Raw genomic sequence first — 18,587 nt, 5'->3', positions numbered from 1 at the left:
TAATAATTAACACAGAACACAACCAATTTCAAGCTAATTAAGCCGTGTGGAGAAGAAGACAGTCGCTGACTATGTAAGACACAATAATTTTGTCACCTATAATTGCAAATGGGACTTGGTTTGGTTGTTTGGACTACTGCAATTTAGCTATGGCTTATCATAAACAGTGGAGTAAATTCCATGCAGATGTTTTAGCTCAGGCAGAGTCTAGAAATAATGTAACATCTGATATTTCTACTGAAACTAGTGTTGATAGTAATTTGATGTACACCTTCTCCCATGTTAAAACCAGTGATCGTACTGAAAGATTGTTTGATACTGATGAGATTGAGAGGTCGTCTGATAGTGTACTGCGTGTGAACCATGATCTTCTCAAACTGCAAGAAAGGGTGGTATGTGTAAAGCTGGCATCTTGGGCTAATGAAAACCACCTCACCAGGGGTGCATTAAGTGGTTTATTGGTAATTCTTAGAGAAGAGGGGCTTACTGTTTCAAAAGATGCATGCACACTTATGCATACACCCAGAGAGTACAACACTATTGAGAAATGTGAGGGTAATTATACATATTTTTGGTGTTGAGCAGGGTATGGTGAATGAAGACTTTGGTTGAGCAACCAGATTTCATCAACGATTTGAAAATCAATGTTGGTGTTCCTCTTTTCAAATCATCCATCTGCCAACTTTGACCTATTTTATGCAGTTTTAATTAGTTCCATTTGTTGCCTTATTCTCTAGAGAGGCAAAGCCAGTACCTGTGAATGATGTCCTGAGTTGAAAGTGCTCATGGTGCTCTCCCTCAACGTGATCAAGACAAAGGAGCTGATCGTGGACTAAAGGAAAACAGCCCAGTACATCACTGGGGCCAAGCTCCCTGCCATCCAGGACCTCTATACCAAGCAGTGTCAGAGGAAGGCCCTAAAAATTGTCAAAGACTCCAGCCACCCTAGTCATAGACTGTTCTTTCTGCTACTGCAGGGCAAGCGGTACCGGGGCGCCAAGTCTAGGTCCAAGAGGCTTCTAAACAGCTTCTACCCCCAAGCCATAAGACTCCTGAAAACCTAAACAAATGGCTACCCAGACTATTTGCATTTTTTCTAAAAAAGAAAATGGACATAATTCAATGGAAATCAATCAACAAAGAGGTACGAATATGTACTATATGTTGAAGGCTAGCTGTATTGGGTGCAGATGGCTGAACTGCTCAATTTTGTGTCTGTCTGCAGACAAGGATACATACAAGGGTATGTCAATTGGAATGTTATGCGGATCACATGTACCATCTTCTCAAACTGCAAGAAAGGGTGGTATGTGTAAAGCTGGCATCTTGGGCTAATGAAAACCACCTCACCAGGGGTGCATTAAGTGGTTTATTGGTAATTCTTAGAGAAGAGGGGCTTACTGTTTCAAAAGATGCATGCACACTTATGCATACACCCAGAGAGTACAACACTATTGAGAAATGTGAGGGTAATTATACATATTTTTGGTGTTGAGCAGGGTATGGTGAATGAAGACTTTGGTTGAGCAACCAGATTTCATCAACGATTTGAAAATCAATGTTGGTGTTCCTCTTTTCAAATCATCCATCTGCCAACTTTGACCTATTTTATGCAGTTTTAATTAGTTCCATTTGTTGCCTTATTCTCTAGAGAGGCAAAGCCAGTACCTGTGAATGATGTCCTGAGTTGAAAGTGCTCATGGTGCTCTCCCTCAACGTGATCAAGACAAAGGAGCTGATCGTGGACTAAAGGAAAACAGCCCAGTACATCACTGGGGCCAAGCTCCCTGCCATCCAGGACCTCTATACCAAGCAGTGTCAGAGGAAGGCCCTAAAAATTGTCAAAGACTCCAGCCACCCTAGTCATAGACTGTTCTTTCTGCTACTGCAGGGCAAGCGGTACCGGGGCGCCAAGTCTAGGTCCAAGAGGCTTCTAAACAGCTTCTACCCCCAAGCCATAAGACTCCTGAAAACCTAAACAAATGGCTACCCAGACTATTTGCATTTTTTCTAAAAAAGAAAATGGACATAATTCAATGGAAATCAATCAACAAAGAGGTACGAATATGTACTATATGTTGAAGGCTAGCTGTATTGGGTGCAGATGGCTGAACTGCTCAATTTTGTGTCTGTCTGCAGACAAGGATACATACAAGGGTATGTCAATTGGAATGTTATGCGGATCACATGTACCATCCTCCTCCCATTAAAAAAAAATATAGTTTTTACCCCTTTTTCATTGTATCCAATTGGTAGTTAGTCTTGTCTCATCGCTGCAATTCCCGTATGGACATGGGAGAGGCGAAACATAACCCAACCAAGCCGCACTGCTTCTTGACACAATGACCACTTAACCCGGAAGCCAGCCACACCAATGTATCGGAGGAAACACCGTACACCTGGCGACCGTGTCAGCGTGCACTGCGCCCAGCCTGCCACAGGAGTCACTAGTGCTCGATGGGACAAGGACATCCCTGCCGGCCAAACCCTCCCCTAACCCGGACAAAGCTGGGCTAATTGTGTGCCGCGTCATGGGTCTCCCAGTTGCGGCCGGCTGTGACGGAGCGGCACAGCGACGCAGTGCCTTAAACCACTGCGCCACTTGGGATGCCCCTCCCTTACCTTTTCAATTAAAATCCCATAGGCCTCTACATTATGGACAAGGTATGTGTATGAAAACCATTATCAAAACAGTGTTTTTCATTCACATTTACCACAAAAACAAAGGTATGAATACAGTCGTGTGCATGTTTTGTTAGGATTCAGACTTCACCCTCCCTACACCTCTGAATATAAGAGGAAACATGTTCAATCACCATGCACTGCAAAATCATTCTGGCTATTGATACGGAGAACATCAACACGCCAAAGGATATACCCATTGGACTTGGGGCTCTGCTGGGAGTTTACCTCATATTTTGATTTGTTTATTCTACTTTGCCACTAAAATCATAATAAACACTGACAACCAAAATATTGTGTTATTGTTATTTGTATTAATCATAATAATAGGGGGATAGCTAAAAGGTCTTCAAAAGGTTCTTAGAGGATCCATTAAAAAGGGTTCTTCGAATAACTTGTAGGGGTTCCCCCACAGTTTAAATTTGAAGATTTTACCTTTTATTTTTAGTGTACTGAGTAAAGGGTCTGAATACTTATATACATTTCTTTTTTTTATATATATTTGTGACACGATTCAGGAAACTAGGCGTATGTCGCAAGTCACAACTTTACAGGAGAGCCGTTTTGAAAAAAATAATATAATAATTAACATTTTTTTGGGGGCAGAAATGCCTTCTCGAACATGTGAACTTTCAGGTGCCTTTAATAAACTGGTATGCCATCTAAATACGAATACAATTGTTCAATTATGAGCCTTGTTGGTTAAGCCACAGAAAAAGTCAGTAACCTTCCCACTAGCCATGATTGGCTGAGATAATGAGTGGGGTGGACATACCAAGAGATGAGAATGGATTGGTCTGCCATATAGAAGGCTTCTGTCTATTTGAGCTCGTCAGTCTGTCTTGGTAATCGTGTCGAACGTGGCTTTAAAAAAATATATATATATTGCATAGTGGAACTGCATAAGTGTTGCTCTCCACTTTCTGGAGGATCAAGTTTTGAAATCAGTGGAATTAGAATATGATAGCTAAAGAGATGGAGAAAACACCTGTTTCCGGATTACATCTTCAAACTAAGGGCAACCGTGGTATATGGCATTCCTGATAGGGAGACACGTTCATCATGCATGATAGTCTAGCGTTGGCTAGCTATATTTTCAGATATTACACGTTTCTAATTTTGACAGGGGTTTCATTTCAAGCTAAAGTGTACTGTTAGCTAGCTAACGTTAGCTGGCTGGCTCCCTAGCTGATATTATTTGTATCCCAGAGCCATTTGCTTTTCTTGTTAGAGCCTAATGTTAGCTAGCTAACATTGAACCTGGCTGTTTATCTCCCAGCACTGTGGCATTGTTGGCACTGTTCATTGTTGTTTAACGAGCTAACGTTAGCTGGCTGGCTCGTTAGCTAACATTATGTGATGTGTGTACAACACCCATTGAATATGGTCGGTGTCAGTAAACGTCTGCAAAAATTTAAATTAAATTATTGCCAGCAGAGCTGGTTAGGCTGTTTTCATGTTATCCATAGGTAAGCAAATCATCGGCCAGAGCGTCAAGTGTGCACTCCGAGAGCAAAACAAGATGGGTGGGGCTAAAGCTTAAGAGGGTGTGAACGATGCTGAATGGTGTCGACAAAGAAGAGCTCTTCACCAGATACCAAAACATTCAAAGGCCGTTTTTCTAAGTGAGTTTACAAGTCGATCAACTTTAAAAGCAGAATTACTTTCCCATTGTTACTCAAATACAGTGTATGACATACCATTTTGTAGTTATGAGTCTCTACTTTTATCCAATGTAAAAAACACAATTTCACATTTTGCCACATAAGAACAAATCCAGGTGGTGAGTCACATTTTGCAAACATTTCTAAAAACCTGTTTTTGCTTTGTCATTATGGGGTATTGTGTAAAGGTTGATGAGAGAGAGAGAAACTACTTCATCCATTTTAGAATAAGGCTGTAACGTAACAAAATATGCAAAAAGTCTGAATACTTTCCGAGCCAGCACGTGGAGACTTGCAAGTTGATGTGATAAAGTCCAGACTGACAGACAGGAGAGAGGCCTGGCACTCAACATAAACATTTTACAGGACAACTTTTACTTGTATTGTCTTTATTATTGAATTGAATGCTATCAGTCAAGATGGGGAAGGAGGAAGCCTGTGTATTCTGCACTAGGATCAGGGAACTCCTATTGTATCCAGGACACTTCACAGGAAGGTATGACCACTGCTTTGTTTGCCAAGGTAGCCCCATTACCACCAGACAACATGCCGTTAGGCACAGTATCTGTATCGGCTGGGAATGACAATGAAAGATAAAAGGTTCACATTGTTATATTAGCAGAACACTGCTTCTATGGTATTATGTAAAGGATGTAAAGGATCTATCATGGACCTGTTACTACATTTGAAAGTTATCAAAACACTTAGTTTAGAATATCTACATAAATTCATCAATTGCATTCTTCTCATGTTACTCTGTAGGCTACTGACCTATTTAAAGCTTCCTCCGGCATCTCACCGTACATCTGCCTGTAGTTATTGAACTCAACCTGCAGGAAGTTTGTTTGTTGTGATTGAGTGGGGGGAAACAGAGAGCTACACGCATTGTATGATGCTGCATTTGCCTATCTCCACTTAGGCTACTGCTAGTGGATTGAGCATAGTGCTCAACATTGCCTGTGAAAGTGGGTTAAAATAGCTAATATTCAAAAATCTTAAACAATAAGACATGATCACTTAAAGTAGGTAATCAAAAATATGAAGTAGATGTAACGAAGAATAACAGTTTTGGAATTGATAAATTAAGTTGGATCCAAGCCATTTTTTTTTAGATGCAGGACTTATAGTGTTTGTGAAACATCAAAAGTTAAGTGTATTGTACATAAGAATACATCATGTTGGAATACTCAAAAGCTGATGCAAATAATTGCCAATTTTAAGTACAACTAACACAATATTTTTTTATAGTGCACTCTGCAGCGCTGCCTCCAGGGCATGATTCATGACAATAAATGCAAACCTGCAAATGAATGAGACCCCCCTTCACAGGTATGCTAGGCCTCACTCCAACGACCACGGGACCAGAAACAAGATAAGACTTGAGTTCCATATTATACAAAGGAACTTCAATGCAGTCCATCTCTATGCCTTGAACTAACACTAACCAGCTGCTGAAGTGTCAGGCATTGGCAAAACACCTTCCAAAATGAGGGACTGGGCTGCCCCAGTGTCCCGCAGTATCTTCACAGGCTGTTTAACAGCATCACCACTCTGCAGAGACACAATCCCGTCTGAAACAAAGGGGTTCATACAAATCTTATCCAAAATCTTGTTCAGAAGATAAACCAGTCCCAAACAGAGATTTAACACTTAAACTGCTGGGCCTCGCTACCCCCCCTTACTACGCCAATGAGCAGCCATTTAGACTGCAACATTCTAACTGTCTAATAATGTCACGACTTCCGCCGAAGTCGGCTCCTCTCCTTGTTCGGGCGGCGTTCGGGGATCGACGTCACCGGCATTCTAGCCATCGCCGCTCCATTTTTCATATATCCATTTGTCTTGTTTTGTTTCCATACACACCTGGTTTTCATTTCCCCTATCAATCTACTTGTATTTAACCCTCTGTTTCCCATCATGTTTTGTGTGTAATTGTTTCATGTTATTGTGCTGTTTTATTACGCACTTTACTTTTGTTATGTTCCGTGTTTTGAGCGCATTTGATTTACGTAGTGCTCTCGTTTTGGAACTAAAATAAAAGTGTGCCTGTTTACATCACGCTACTCTCCTGCACCTGACTTTGCCTCTTATACACCCGATGACAAATAAGTATATTTCATATGCTACCAAAACAATTATCCTTTGATTGCATTTATGAAGGTCTTGGATAACAGAATAGGAAGAGAAAAAAAATATTTAAAAGAACACAATAGCATTTTCATTAGTTTGTTACTGTAGGTCATCTGCCACATGCTCACCTGTGGAGTGCAAAGGAATAGTGGTTATTCTTGGAAAAATAGATATTTTGAAATGGAGTTCTCTTCAATTTTGTGCCGCGTCATCTCTTCAATTTTGAGAGTTATTTGGTAAAGGTAAGTGTTTTGGAAACCTCAGAATCTGCTCTTTCTGATACTATATAAAACATAGAAACGTCTTACCTGCATGTGACTGTAGGAGGATTTGAAAAAGTCTGTTTTTGGCACTTCGAGAAAGAAAATGACATGTCCTCTTAACTGCTTAAAACACACATTCTGTTTGTGATATCAAAATTCTAACAACACACGTGTGTTAAATGCACTTATTTAGGAAAAGTTAAGGACGGAAGAGGGCATGGCTGATTTATTAACATTTTTAATTCAGTCAATTTTAAATTCAGTCAAAATGACTGCCTCCCACAAGAATAACCAGCTTTTTCTAAAATATTTCTGTTCCAATTTATGACAGACAATATGGCCTTTCTCACAGCAGTAATGACAAACTGGCAGATACGAAGAATCAGCCCACCCCTTTCTTTGGGCACTGTGGAAAAAAGAGTGAAATCTTGTAGTCTTCTCTGGATTGCTTTTTGTGTAGAGATAACTACTTGGGGCCTTGATTGTGAAGGTAGTTTTACTATATGTGTCAACACAAATTAATCTGCAAGGACTGCAGCTTTCTCAGGAGTGAGATCCTTGTGCTTGTTAATGAAGGCCACTCTTGAACTGTTCGAGTAGCATGAGTGTCTTTAAACCCTCAAGGTCCTTGCGAAGAACACCACCAATCAAAAAGACATGGTTGTTCCCTTGTGTGTATGCCTCTGGACCTACTAAGCCCGAAAAATAGCAGCTTCAACAATGTCATAATTTGAACTCTGTTCAAGAGATAAAGTGCCGTACACATTCTGAGCTTTTCCCACAAGAACACTTGAGGGGCAGTGACCAGATTTAGCGTCAACATTTTAGGGACGTGGCAATCCGCTCAAACAGATTATTTTTTATTTGAACCTTTATTTAACTAGGCAAGTCAGTTTAGAACAAATTCGTATTTACAATGACGGCCTACCCTGGCCAAACCTTAATCCAGATGACGCTGGTCCAATTGTGCGCCGCCCTATGGGACTCCCATTCACGGCCGGTTGTGATACAGCCTGGAATCAAACCAGGGTCTGTAGTGACACCTCTAGCACTGAGATGCAGTGCCTTATTCCCGAGTGACACAGCGGTCTAGAAGTCCAGCTCTTTTTTTGTTGAAAGACAGTACAAGGACATGTCAAACACTTTTGAGGGTGCAGGATTGCATGACTGGATCTGGAGTACTTCCAGATCTATCTCTTTGGCATGCTACCACCTCTTAATTGAATGGCATGGAATGCTTTTGTTCTTAGTGTTTGGCTGCATGTTCTTCTTGTTATAGTCTGTACTGAAACTCAAGTTTCTGTTGCTCCAATTTTGCCTTTTGTTCTAACTCCTACAGTTGCATATCATAGCGGTTTACCCTACTACCGGTAGGACCCTCTTCATCAAACTCTCCCTCTGGGAGGACTTCCTTTTCATCAGTCTTTCTCTCCGGGACAATTTTCCTCTCCACCAAAGCAGCATCGAGCAGCTCTTTGACTTCTGATTTTGGATGGGCAGCTGTCATACTGATATCATAATGCTTTGTAATGATGATGATTAAATTCACCTTTGTCCATTCATCGAATATTTCCCAAGTAGGTTTTCCCCCAAATGCTTGCAATCAAAGTATTTTTTCCCCAAACTGATTTCACCCAATCTTATAAACCCTTATGTTGGTTGTCAGTGACAGATATAGCTTCAGAGTAGGTGATTAGAGCGACTACCATACTAATGGGAAATAGGATCCTGGACGAGCCCACATTTTGTTATGTTGTTACGTTGTGCCTACTGGGTGCGGGCCAAGCAACTCGAGTAAGGTCTTAAAAGACACCCACCATGGACACCCACTGAATTTTTCTTACAACATACAAAATAACAAATTAAAAGAAAAACCCACACTACCTTAGGATAGGGAGTACACCAGTGATGGACTAAAAGTTTTTGCATCAGGGTTTCTGGTCCTCCATAAATGTTCCATACATACAGCATAGAAAAAGGTTGTCATTACATGGATTTCAATGGCTGTTAAATACTGATGAAAAAGCCCTTAAACGGAGTAGGAGCTGCTCAAGAATGCTTTCCATGTTTTTTTTGACGGTGTGCCACATTTTCATTGTTAATAGCAATTCTATCAATATAAATTGTCTGAACTGCCTAAAACATTTTGCCATCAAAAGTGATTTTAATGTGAAATGATTTCAGGCCAAAACTTAATTCGTCAAAATATTACATAAACAGTTGCATACATGAGTTTTATTGACTCATGTCAATAAAGAAAATATGGTCCGCCAAGCAAAAACCTGATAAAAATGCATTTATAAGAATGCTGTAATTACAGAAATGGTTTGCTCAGTGGGAAATGAATATCCAACTGGTCAGTGACAACTGTGTGGAGTTTGTGACAGCAAATATGTGAGCTTATTACAGTATTAGAGACAATATGCCCTGGGATTTCCGATGATCTTCTCTGTAGAACAAAGGTCTCCAACCTTTTGTAGCATCAGAGCTAACATTTTAACATATCGCAAGCTACTCATTATTTTCTAACTTTCAAATAGGCACATTCTTCTTTTCTCCTCTCCCCTGAAACTCTTCCCCGGTCCCTAGTGTACAAGAGAAAGTAGTACACCATGTTTTCTGTCAATATACCTGGTAAGATAATGGTTATAAAATCAGTGATTTGTTTTTGCAAAATTCTGTTTTATGTTTTCTCAGTTTTATTTTTCCTAGTTTTAGATTTCTTTATTTTTTTACTCAAAATTACAATTGTTCATAAAGAAACAATGAAATTGGATGTTCTGAGTCCATGTCAGTGATTAAATCAAATACTTTTTAGGTCTGGAAGAAAACCAACACATTTTGATTTCTGAGAATAATTCCCCTTTAATTGGGCATCTGGCCCTTTAACAGGTCGATGTCGGCACCCCCGGGGAAATCGAATTAGCATAATAAAAAAATCCCCATAAAAATCAGTAAATTTAAGCTACAGATATCTGCATTGGATGCATTTCAATCCACCGCATCCAGAGCTAGAGTGATGTTTGTCAGACCATGAAACATCGCAAAAATCGTTCTTCTCACAAAATCGTCTGTAGCATCCAAATGGTTTGCCCTACAAACCCCTCTGGAAAGAGGAGACTCTCGCGAACATGATGGTCTGTGTTTTGCTCTACGACCCCCACAAGCGTCTTGGGACTCATCTGAAGTCGGTACACCCTATATGCCAACTTCTGTCTGTAGCGTCCGAACCATTTGGGCTACATACTAATATGACCCCTCTGTGTAAAGATGAGACTCTCACGAACATGTGCATGTGTTGTTTTGCTCTAGGACGCCCACAGGCCTTACAAGACTCATTTGAAGATTCCCTGGTACCAGTTTAAAAAGTTATGGAAGTACAGTAAACAGTTCATTGGGAAAATATTGACCCCTTGACTTTTTCTACATTTTGTTACATTACAGCGTTATTCTAACACACAATAACCCATAATGACCTAGCAAAAACAGTAAAATAAAATAAAAATAAAAATAATAAAATGAAATATTACATTTACATACCGTAAGTACTCTGACCTTTACTCAGTACTTTGTTGAAATACTTTGGCAGAGATTACAGCCTTGAGTCTTGTTGGGTATGACACTACAAGCTTGGCACGTGTCAAGTGACGCTTGGCATTCAGACCAAAGATTTCAATCTTGGTTTCATCAGACCAGATAATCTTGTTTCTCATGGTCTGAAAGTCTTTAGGTGCCTTTTGGCAAACTCCAAGAGGGCTGTCATGTGCCTTTTACTGAGGAGTGGCTTCTGTCTGGCCACTCTACCATAAAGGCCTGATTGGTGGAGTGCTGCAGAGATGGTTGTCCTTCTGGAAGGTTCTCCCATCTCCACAGAGGAACTCTGGAGCTCTGTCAGTGTGACCATCGGGTTCTTGGTCACCTCCCTTACCAAGGCCCCTTTCCCCTGATTGCTCAGCTCTAGGAAGAGTCTTGGTGGTTCCAAACTTCTTCCATTTAAGAATGATGGATGCCGCTGTGTTCTTGGGGACCTTCAATGCTTCAGAAATGTTTTGGTACGCTTCACCAGATATGGACAATTCCTTCGACCTCATAGCTAGGTTTTTGCTCTGATATGCGCTTTCAACTGTGGGACCTTATATAGACAGTTGTGTGCCTTTCCAAATCATGTCCAATCAATTGAAAATACCACAAGTGGACTCCAATCAAGTTGTAGAAACATCTCAAGGATGATCAATGGAAACTGGATGCACCTGAGTTCAATTTCGAGTCTCATAGAGAAGAGTCTGAATACTCATGTAAATAATGTATTTCTATTTTTATTTTCATACATTTGCTACAATTTCTAAAACCCTTTTTTTGCTTTGTTATTATGCAGTATTGTGCTTAGATTTGTGAGGAAAATGTTTTATTTCATCCATTTCAGAATAAGGCTGTAATGTAACAAAATGTGGAAAAAATGGAAGGGGTCTGAATTCTTTCTGAATGCACTGTACATCAATTCAGCAATTGCATTCTTCTCATATTACTCTGTAGGCTACTGACCTATTCAAAACTTCTTCCGGCATCTGCCTATAGTTATTTAACTCAACCTTCAGGATGTGTGTTTGCTGTGATTGAGTGGGGGCAAGGTTCTGACAGATCAAAACCACACCCAAAAGCCAATGTGCGTTTGACTTCTGTTATTGGCTGCCAGACTTTCTTGAGGAGCAAGCCAAGAAACAAGGCCAAATCAGAAGGTGCAGTTCCCCTTTAAAACCTGTCCCTTGCTAATGTCACAGTCCCGTCATCCACTGGTAACACTGGTCTCCCAGCCAGCTTCCTGGCTATATTAAGATCTCCTTCTCAGATGATGTGACCAAGGTTTAATATCACATCTAGCTATCATACTGTACACATTCATTATTTATGCCTCCTTGAAATAACAGGTTATTGGTGAACAATAATGGTTTCCCTGCTGCTGCAGTTTAGCTATTCATTTCTATTTGAAACCTCTGACACTCTACAAACATCGCACATCCTCCTTTGACCTATATCTTGTCCTAAGGAGATTATTCTGCTGTGTCGATCAAGTAGATATATAAGGCCTTACATATTTTAACTGAGAAATCATTGGATGAAAACTCCCATTCATAGTTCCTATGGAGTTATGTATTGGAAGCTTACTTGGAAACCTGCTCTCAGGTAGGTTTTGTTTTGTTATCTCACGCTGCATGCTGTCAGTTGTGCCAAAGTCACAACATTTGTCTAATTCCTTGCCCATGCTGGATGGAGTAGTTAGTTCGGACGCACACTTCTGTTGGGACTCATGATGGACTTCCTGATGAAGCTACTGTCCAAGTACCGGTGGAAGCCAGTCGCCAATTCCTCTTCTCTCTACGCTCTTACTCCCACCCATGTGTGTCCTTCCTAGTCAGTGGGGGTCATTCCAAATGCTACCATCACCCCTCTTCCTTAGTCCATCTCCTCCCATGTGTATGATACTTGTTGATGAAGGACTTCAGATGACAGCAGGTTGTCATGTGAGTGAGGAGAAAATACATATTTACCAGAAATGAGATGATGAATTCATGCATGCACCACTGGTATTCAAAATACTGCCTGCCTGACTTAACACCATTTGCATTCCACACATCTTTCAGCAACAACCACTACCCCTCTTCTCCTGTCTCCTTGTTACTTCTATCTTATTTTACATTCACTCTTCAAAGAGTTGAAACTCAATTCTGACACAAACGGGTTGTAGAATTTAACTATAATGTCTTATTTAAGCTGAATGCCTTGTGGATAACTTCAACCAATTTTCTCATTACAAAGTTGACATTTAAATCCAATTTCATCTGCAGCTTCTAAAGCATTCTATGTACTGTGTCTCATTAAACTATCCTAATGGCTTTTAGGAGTCAGCTGCAAATATACAGTACCTCAGAGAGAGAGGGCGAGAGAGAGAGATGCATTATTCTCTTGAATATATTGTACAACTTTTCTAGCAAATGGGACTGAATATGCCATTTACAAAATTGTATAATAGGCTCAAGCATCAAATAGCATCCATTATTGTGTTTAATAAGAATAAAATAAACAATGTTAAAATGTATTTCATTCTTGATCTTCTACTACATTAGAAAAATAAACTATATATGGCATTGCCAATTCTCATCCCAGATGAGCTACTGACCGAGTACAGAGTTATGTAGAGTGGGAGAGGGGGGCTCTTCCTGGGCAGTCAGAGAGCGCATTCACAGTCATTCTAATGGGAAACAGCATGTGGGCCTGATTAGTCTGTAGCTACAGGTCCACTCAAATCACATTTAGCTAAATCAGGGAGTGCTGATTGCTGTTTCTCACCCTGACAGGCAAACAAGGCTGCCAGGGGCCCCGGTTAACACAAGGTCACACATGATGCCGCAGGAGACAGACTAAGAACACTTCACTGGTAATTACTCATCTATATACCTCATTAACATTATGCTGAAAGCTGTATAATAATTGTTTGTATTCAGATTTGATATGAATTTAAATATTTTGCAATGTTAGAAAGAGCCCTCCCATTTTGTTAGAATACGTTCTGTTCTGTACAATATAGCCTACTTTATTTTTCAAATGACAATTCATTACACATACAGTATTTAATACAGCAGACACTGATTAAATTGACAATGCTATTCAGTTGTTTTCTGAAAATTCACTTTGTACCCTGTTCACTTGTCCTTCCTCTATGCCCTTGTATTGTCCATGTTTCACATTTGTTCAGAGTTTTTGTGATTGTTATATTGTGTCACTATGTAAGTGTGTAGTCTGTCCCTCTCTCTCCCTCATCGGCTGGCAGCCACATCTGGCACAGTAGACTTGCTGCGGCAGGTGCTGATTATTCGTCATCGCATTAGCGCTAGAGCAGTTCAATTAGTGAGCCGCTCTCCTCATTTCAATTAGCACTCAGGTGTGTAGCAGACAGTCATGGCTGAGACGCACTCAAACCATGTGGAAAATGCAGAACTCAGAGGGCCTCAGCGGAGACACAGACAGCCTGCATCAGTGCACAAAACAACACAAACAACCAAAACAACTCTAAGCATTCCTAAACATAATGTGTAAGGGAATCTTTTTTGGTCATGAGCAGAATGTAAATTAGATAGCAGCATTCCTTGATTAAATTGAGAAGTGAGGCAAGAGTGTCGTGAATGGGAGTAAATAAAACAGGGCTCTGTTTTGTTCAGTGGGAAGTATCTTTAGAGAGAGATAATAACCCTTACCTACTGACGGAGATTAATAAAGCATGAACACGAGCTGATTCGGACTGGGAGATTTACAAAAACAGCTGAAGTGCTGGAACAACAACTAACAGGTTGAAGTCACTTTTATGAATTTGAAGGAAGATAATAATGATGATGGTGATGGCGATGACCATAATGATGACAATAACAATACCTATGACAACAATGATGTCTTTTATTACCTTAGCTAACCTCTTCATTTCATACTTATCACACACCATCATCATTATTAGGAATCTCATCATCCATACTACTGACATAATATCTGTCAGATGTTCAATTTTGGGAGAGAGGAAACTTTCAGAGCAGAAGTTTTGCTGCAAAACAGAGGGATGATGTAGGCTGCTGGAAGCAGGCAGCTGTCAGTGGTTACCCTGGGGACTTCCAGTTTCAGCCTGAATATCTCAGCAGCAAGACAGGCAATGTGCTGCGGACGCCTCACCCAGAGCAGAGCAGAGCGAAGGGTGAACTGGCAGAGGGAGAGGTGCCTGGCAATAAGACACATCTATGCCAATTAAGAAGAAAGGGAGTGAGCCATGCTTGAAATTCACAACACGTCTCCCACAACTCCGTACTTTCTGAGGGCTCTGTGTACCTTAAAAACATTTGTTACCCACAAACCCCAAGGTATGCAAAATTATGCTGAGCTCTGCTCATTTGATCTGTTCTAATTGGGAATGGAGGCATCTTTAGCTGACATCCCAATTAGCATGTGAACATGTGGCTAAATTAAGGGCTCACTACACTGCAATAGAAATGTAAAGGCAATGGTCCTGCGTTGGCGGAGATTGCGTTCACTGTAAACACTGCATACGTCGGTTCAATCTGAAATGACCTTTCAATTTAAATCGCGCCCTAACGTTTAACTTCAGCGATACAGATTGAATCAAGCCCTAAATACCATTGAACAATGAGCGTATGGAGGTAATAAGTCAATGTCTTCCTCGGAATGCATTTAATGAGGTGATTTTCATTTAGGGAGATCCATTTTGAATTAAAATATTTTTCTTGTCTTTTCCTTCTAGTATACCGTTGCACTCTGTCTGTGTTCTCACCCAAATAGTTTTGTATGTCTCCCTCTATTCTTAATGATGTTGCTGAGTGACCCATTTCATACTGCACTAAAAGCCATCAGTTCCACTACGCAGGTATGTAATCAAATGAGCTTTTCTGTGCCCCCCGTAACTATTGATTCATGGAGCCTTAAACAGTGAGCTTGGTAACAACTCAACACACTGACATGAAATTAAATCAAATTTTATTAGTTACATGCACAGAATACAACATGAGTAGACCTTACAGTGAAATGCTTACTTACAAGCCCCTAACCAACAATGCAGTTAAAAAAATATGAATAAGAATAAGAAATAAGTAGTTAAAGAGCAGCAGTAAAATAACAATAGCGAGACCAGTACTGGTTAGTCAAGGTAATTGAGGTAATATGTACATGTGGTAGAGTTATTAAAGTGACTATGCACAGATAATAACAGAGAGTAGCAGTGGCATAAAAGAGAGGGGTGGGCAATGCAAATAGTCTGGGTAGCAATTTGATTAGATGTTCAAGAGTCTTATGGCTTGGTGGTAGAGCTGTTTAGAAGCCTCTTGGACCTAGACTTGGCGCTCCGGTACTTCTTGCAGTGCGGTAGCAGAGAGAACAGTCTATGACTAGGGTGGCTGAACTCTTTGACAATTTTTAGGGCATTCCTCTGACACCGCCTGGTATAGAGGTCCTGGATGGTAGGATCCTTGGCCCCAGTGATGTACTGGGCCGTACGCACTACCCTCTGTAGTGCCTTGCAGTCGGAGGCAGAGCAGTTGCCATACCAGACAGTGATGCAACCAGTCAGGGTGCTCTCGATGGTGCAGCTGTAGAACCTTTTTAGTATCATGCTGTCTCGTTATTGTTGGTGATCAGGCCTACCACTGTTGTGTCATCGGCAAACTTAATGATGGTGTTGGAGTCATGCCTGGCTGTGCAGTCATGAGTGAACAGGGACTACAGGAGGGAACTGAGCACACACCCCTGAGGGGCCCTTGTGTTGAGGATCAGCGTGGCGGATGTGTTGTTACCTACTCTTACCACCTGGGGGCGGCCCGTCAGGAGGTCCAGGATCCAGTTGCAGAGTGAGGTGTTTAGTCCCAGGGTCCTTAGCCTAGTGATGAGCTTTGAGGGCAATATGGTGTTGAACACTGAGCTGCAGTCAATGAATAGCATTCTCACATAGGTGTTCCTTTTGTCCAGGTGGGAAAGGGCAGTGTGGAGTGCAGGAGAGATTGCATCATCTGTGGATCTGTTAGGGCGGTATGCAAATTGGAGTGGGTCTAGGGTTTCTGGGATAATGGTGTTGATGTGAACCATGACCAGCCTTTCAAAGCACTTCATGGCTACAGATGTGAGTGCTACGGGTCGGTATTCATTCACCACCATAGTCCCTGTTCCCAAGAACATTAAGGTAACCTGCCTAAGGTTACCTTAATATTCTTGGGAACAGGGACTATGGTGGTCTGCTTAAAACATGTTGGTATTACAGATTCGGACAGGGATAGGTTTAAAATGTCAATGAATACACTTGCCAGTTGGTCAGCGCTTGCTCGCAGTACACATCCTGGTAATCCATCTGGCCCTGCGACCTTGTGAATGTTGACCTGTTTAAAGGTCTTACTCACATCGGCTGCAGAGATCGTGATCATACAGTCGTCCGGAACAGCTGGTGCTCTCATGCATGTTTCAGTGTTTTTGCATATAAGTATTTTAGCTCGTCTGGTAGGCTCGTGTCACTGGGCAGCTCTCGGCTGTGCTTCCCTTTGTAGTCAACAATACCAGATCGATAAGAAAAAGAGACTCATCTGAAGAATATAATCTCAATATACATATCGCAATCTAACATAGGTCTCTAGCTGCAAATTTCATTAATGGAAGGAAAACTGAGGCACGATGTGAAATAAGCTTTCGAAAGCCATAGAGGAACTGTGGCGGGCTCCTGAAATAATTTGTTTAGTCAGATTGATATTTAATCAAACAAAGAAAAACTTAATTTTCAGGTGGCAGAGGATCAATTTGTAGATTGGCCAAGGACAAATTAAAGCATAATTTGATTAAACATCAAGTAGTGTATTGGACACAGTCTCAGTGCAATACCACAGTGACAGGAGACATAATGTAAGCATCCAATATATTTCTCAATCCATTACTGGGCTGTGAAAATAAGTCTGCCTATTTTTGCAAAGTGGTTTTTAGACAAGCAATACATTTCCAAACCTTTTATTTGACATTGAGATCAGCAAAGGAAAAATACTGTTATTACTGTATGTAATGGGAATGTTAGAATACAAACTTATTTTCAATTCAGTTTTGCTTTAGAATTTGCCTTTCAAAAGCATTTTGATGTACTGTGAAAGAATGAATTAGTGACCTGCTATGTTAAATGAACCACTGGATTAGATTTATGGAGAGCAATTAGATCAACTGTATTGTAGCCTACAAAAACGATCAATCAGAGTCCCTTTTTATTCCCATTCCCTATTCAATCTAAATGAGTTAAATGAAAAGGGGTGACTTACAATAGACACAAAGAGGGCTGTACATCTGTCAGATGAATGATGGGTTCTGAGACTACTACTTTCAAATCATCTAGTTCATAAACAAAAGGCTTTGTGATACAAGTGCTGTTTATTCATGATGTTTGATGATTCACCTGCTGATATTCTCACAGATGCTGAAAAGCCCTTAAAACAAATCCTGAGAAGTATCTGATTACATCTTTTTACTTATACTTTTGTTTGTGTGAGTTTTGGGGATTTTAGAGGGCTCCCACTGGGCACAAACTGTTTGAATCAACGTTGTTCCAGCATCATTTGTCAAGATATTGTGACCAGGAATCTAGGTGGAAAATACATTCGATTTTGAAAGTCATCAACTGTTGTTTTGAGAGTTAAATTTCAACTACAGGATTACGTCATCATGGTAACCAAATTTCAACATAGAACAAACCTTGTATAAAATGCGTTGAATTTGTACAAACAACAAAATATATTAAACTTTATATATCCACAATGAGGAAAAAAAACAATACGCTTGGCAGAACCTCCTACTGGAAAATGGATCTACAGTTGGAAGTCGGAAGTTACACCTTAGCCAAATACATTTAAACTCAGTTCTTCTGTCACGCCCTGGCGTTAGTATTATTTGTTTTCTTTATTATTTTAGTTAGGTCAGGGTGTGACATGGCGTATGTGTGTGTTTTGGGTGATTATATGGTATAGTTGGTTGTAGTGTATGGGTTTGTGTTGAGTGTATGTGTCTAGGTATGTCTATGGTTGAGTGTAGGTGTTTAGGAAAGTCTATGGTTGCCTGATTTGGTTCTCAATCAGAGACAGCTGGTTATTGTTGTCTCTGATTGGGAGCCATATTTAAGGTAGCCATAGGCTTTAGGTGTTTGTGGGTAATTGTCTATGTTGAACGTAAGTAGCTTGTGTGTGCACTTTCGTTTGTAGCTTCACGGTCGTTTGTTGTTTTGTATAGTTTGTTTAAGTGTTTCGTTTCGTGTTCATCTTCGTCGTTCTAATAAAAGAAGATG

General features: G+C 40.5%; 1 long non-coding RNA gene across 2 annotated transcripts in view; it reads left to right on the top strand.

Annotated features, from left to right (window-relative positions):
* Positions 1-18,587, top strand: part of LOC139578429 (uncharacterized) — a 98,207-nt gene that overhangs the window by 60,808 nt on the left and 18,812 nt on the right. For both annotated transcript variants that reach the window (XR_011675543.1, XR_011675544.1), the window contains exon 2: positions 13,093-13,172. This is a non-coding gene — a long non-coding RNA (uncharacterized lncRNA). The remainder of the gene's footprint in view (positions 1-13,092; positions 13,173-18,587) is intronic.

Source organism: Salvelinus alpinus, chromosome 6 (assembly GCF_045679555.1).
Source record: "Salvelinus alpinus chromosome 6, SLU_Salpinus.1, whole genome shotgun sequence".
In the NCBI taxonomy this organism is placed as follows: Eukaryota; Metazoa; Chordata; class Actinopteri; order Salmoniformes; family Salmonidae; genus Salvelinus; species Salvelinus alpinus.
Note: the sequence above shows the minus strand (reverse complement) of the source record. Positions and strands in the feature narration are given on the sequence as shown.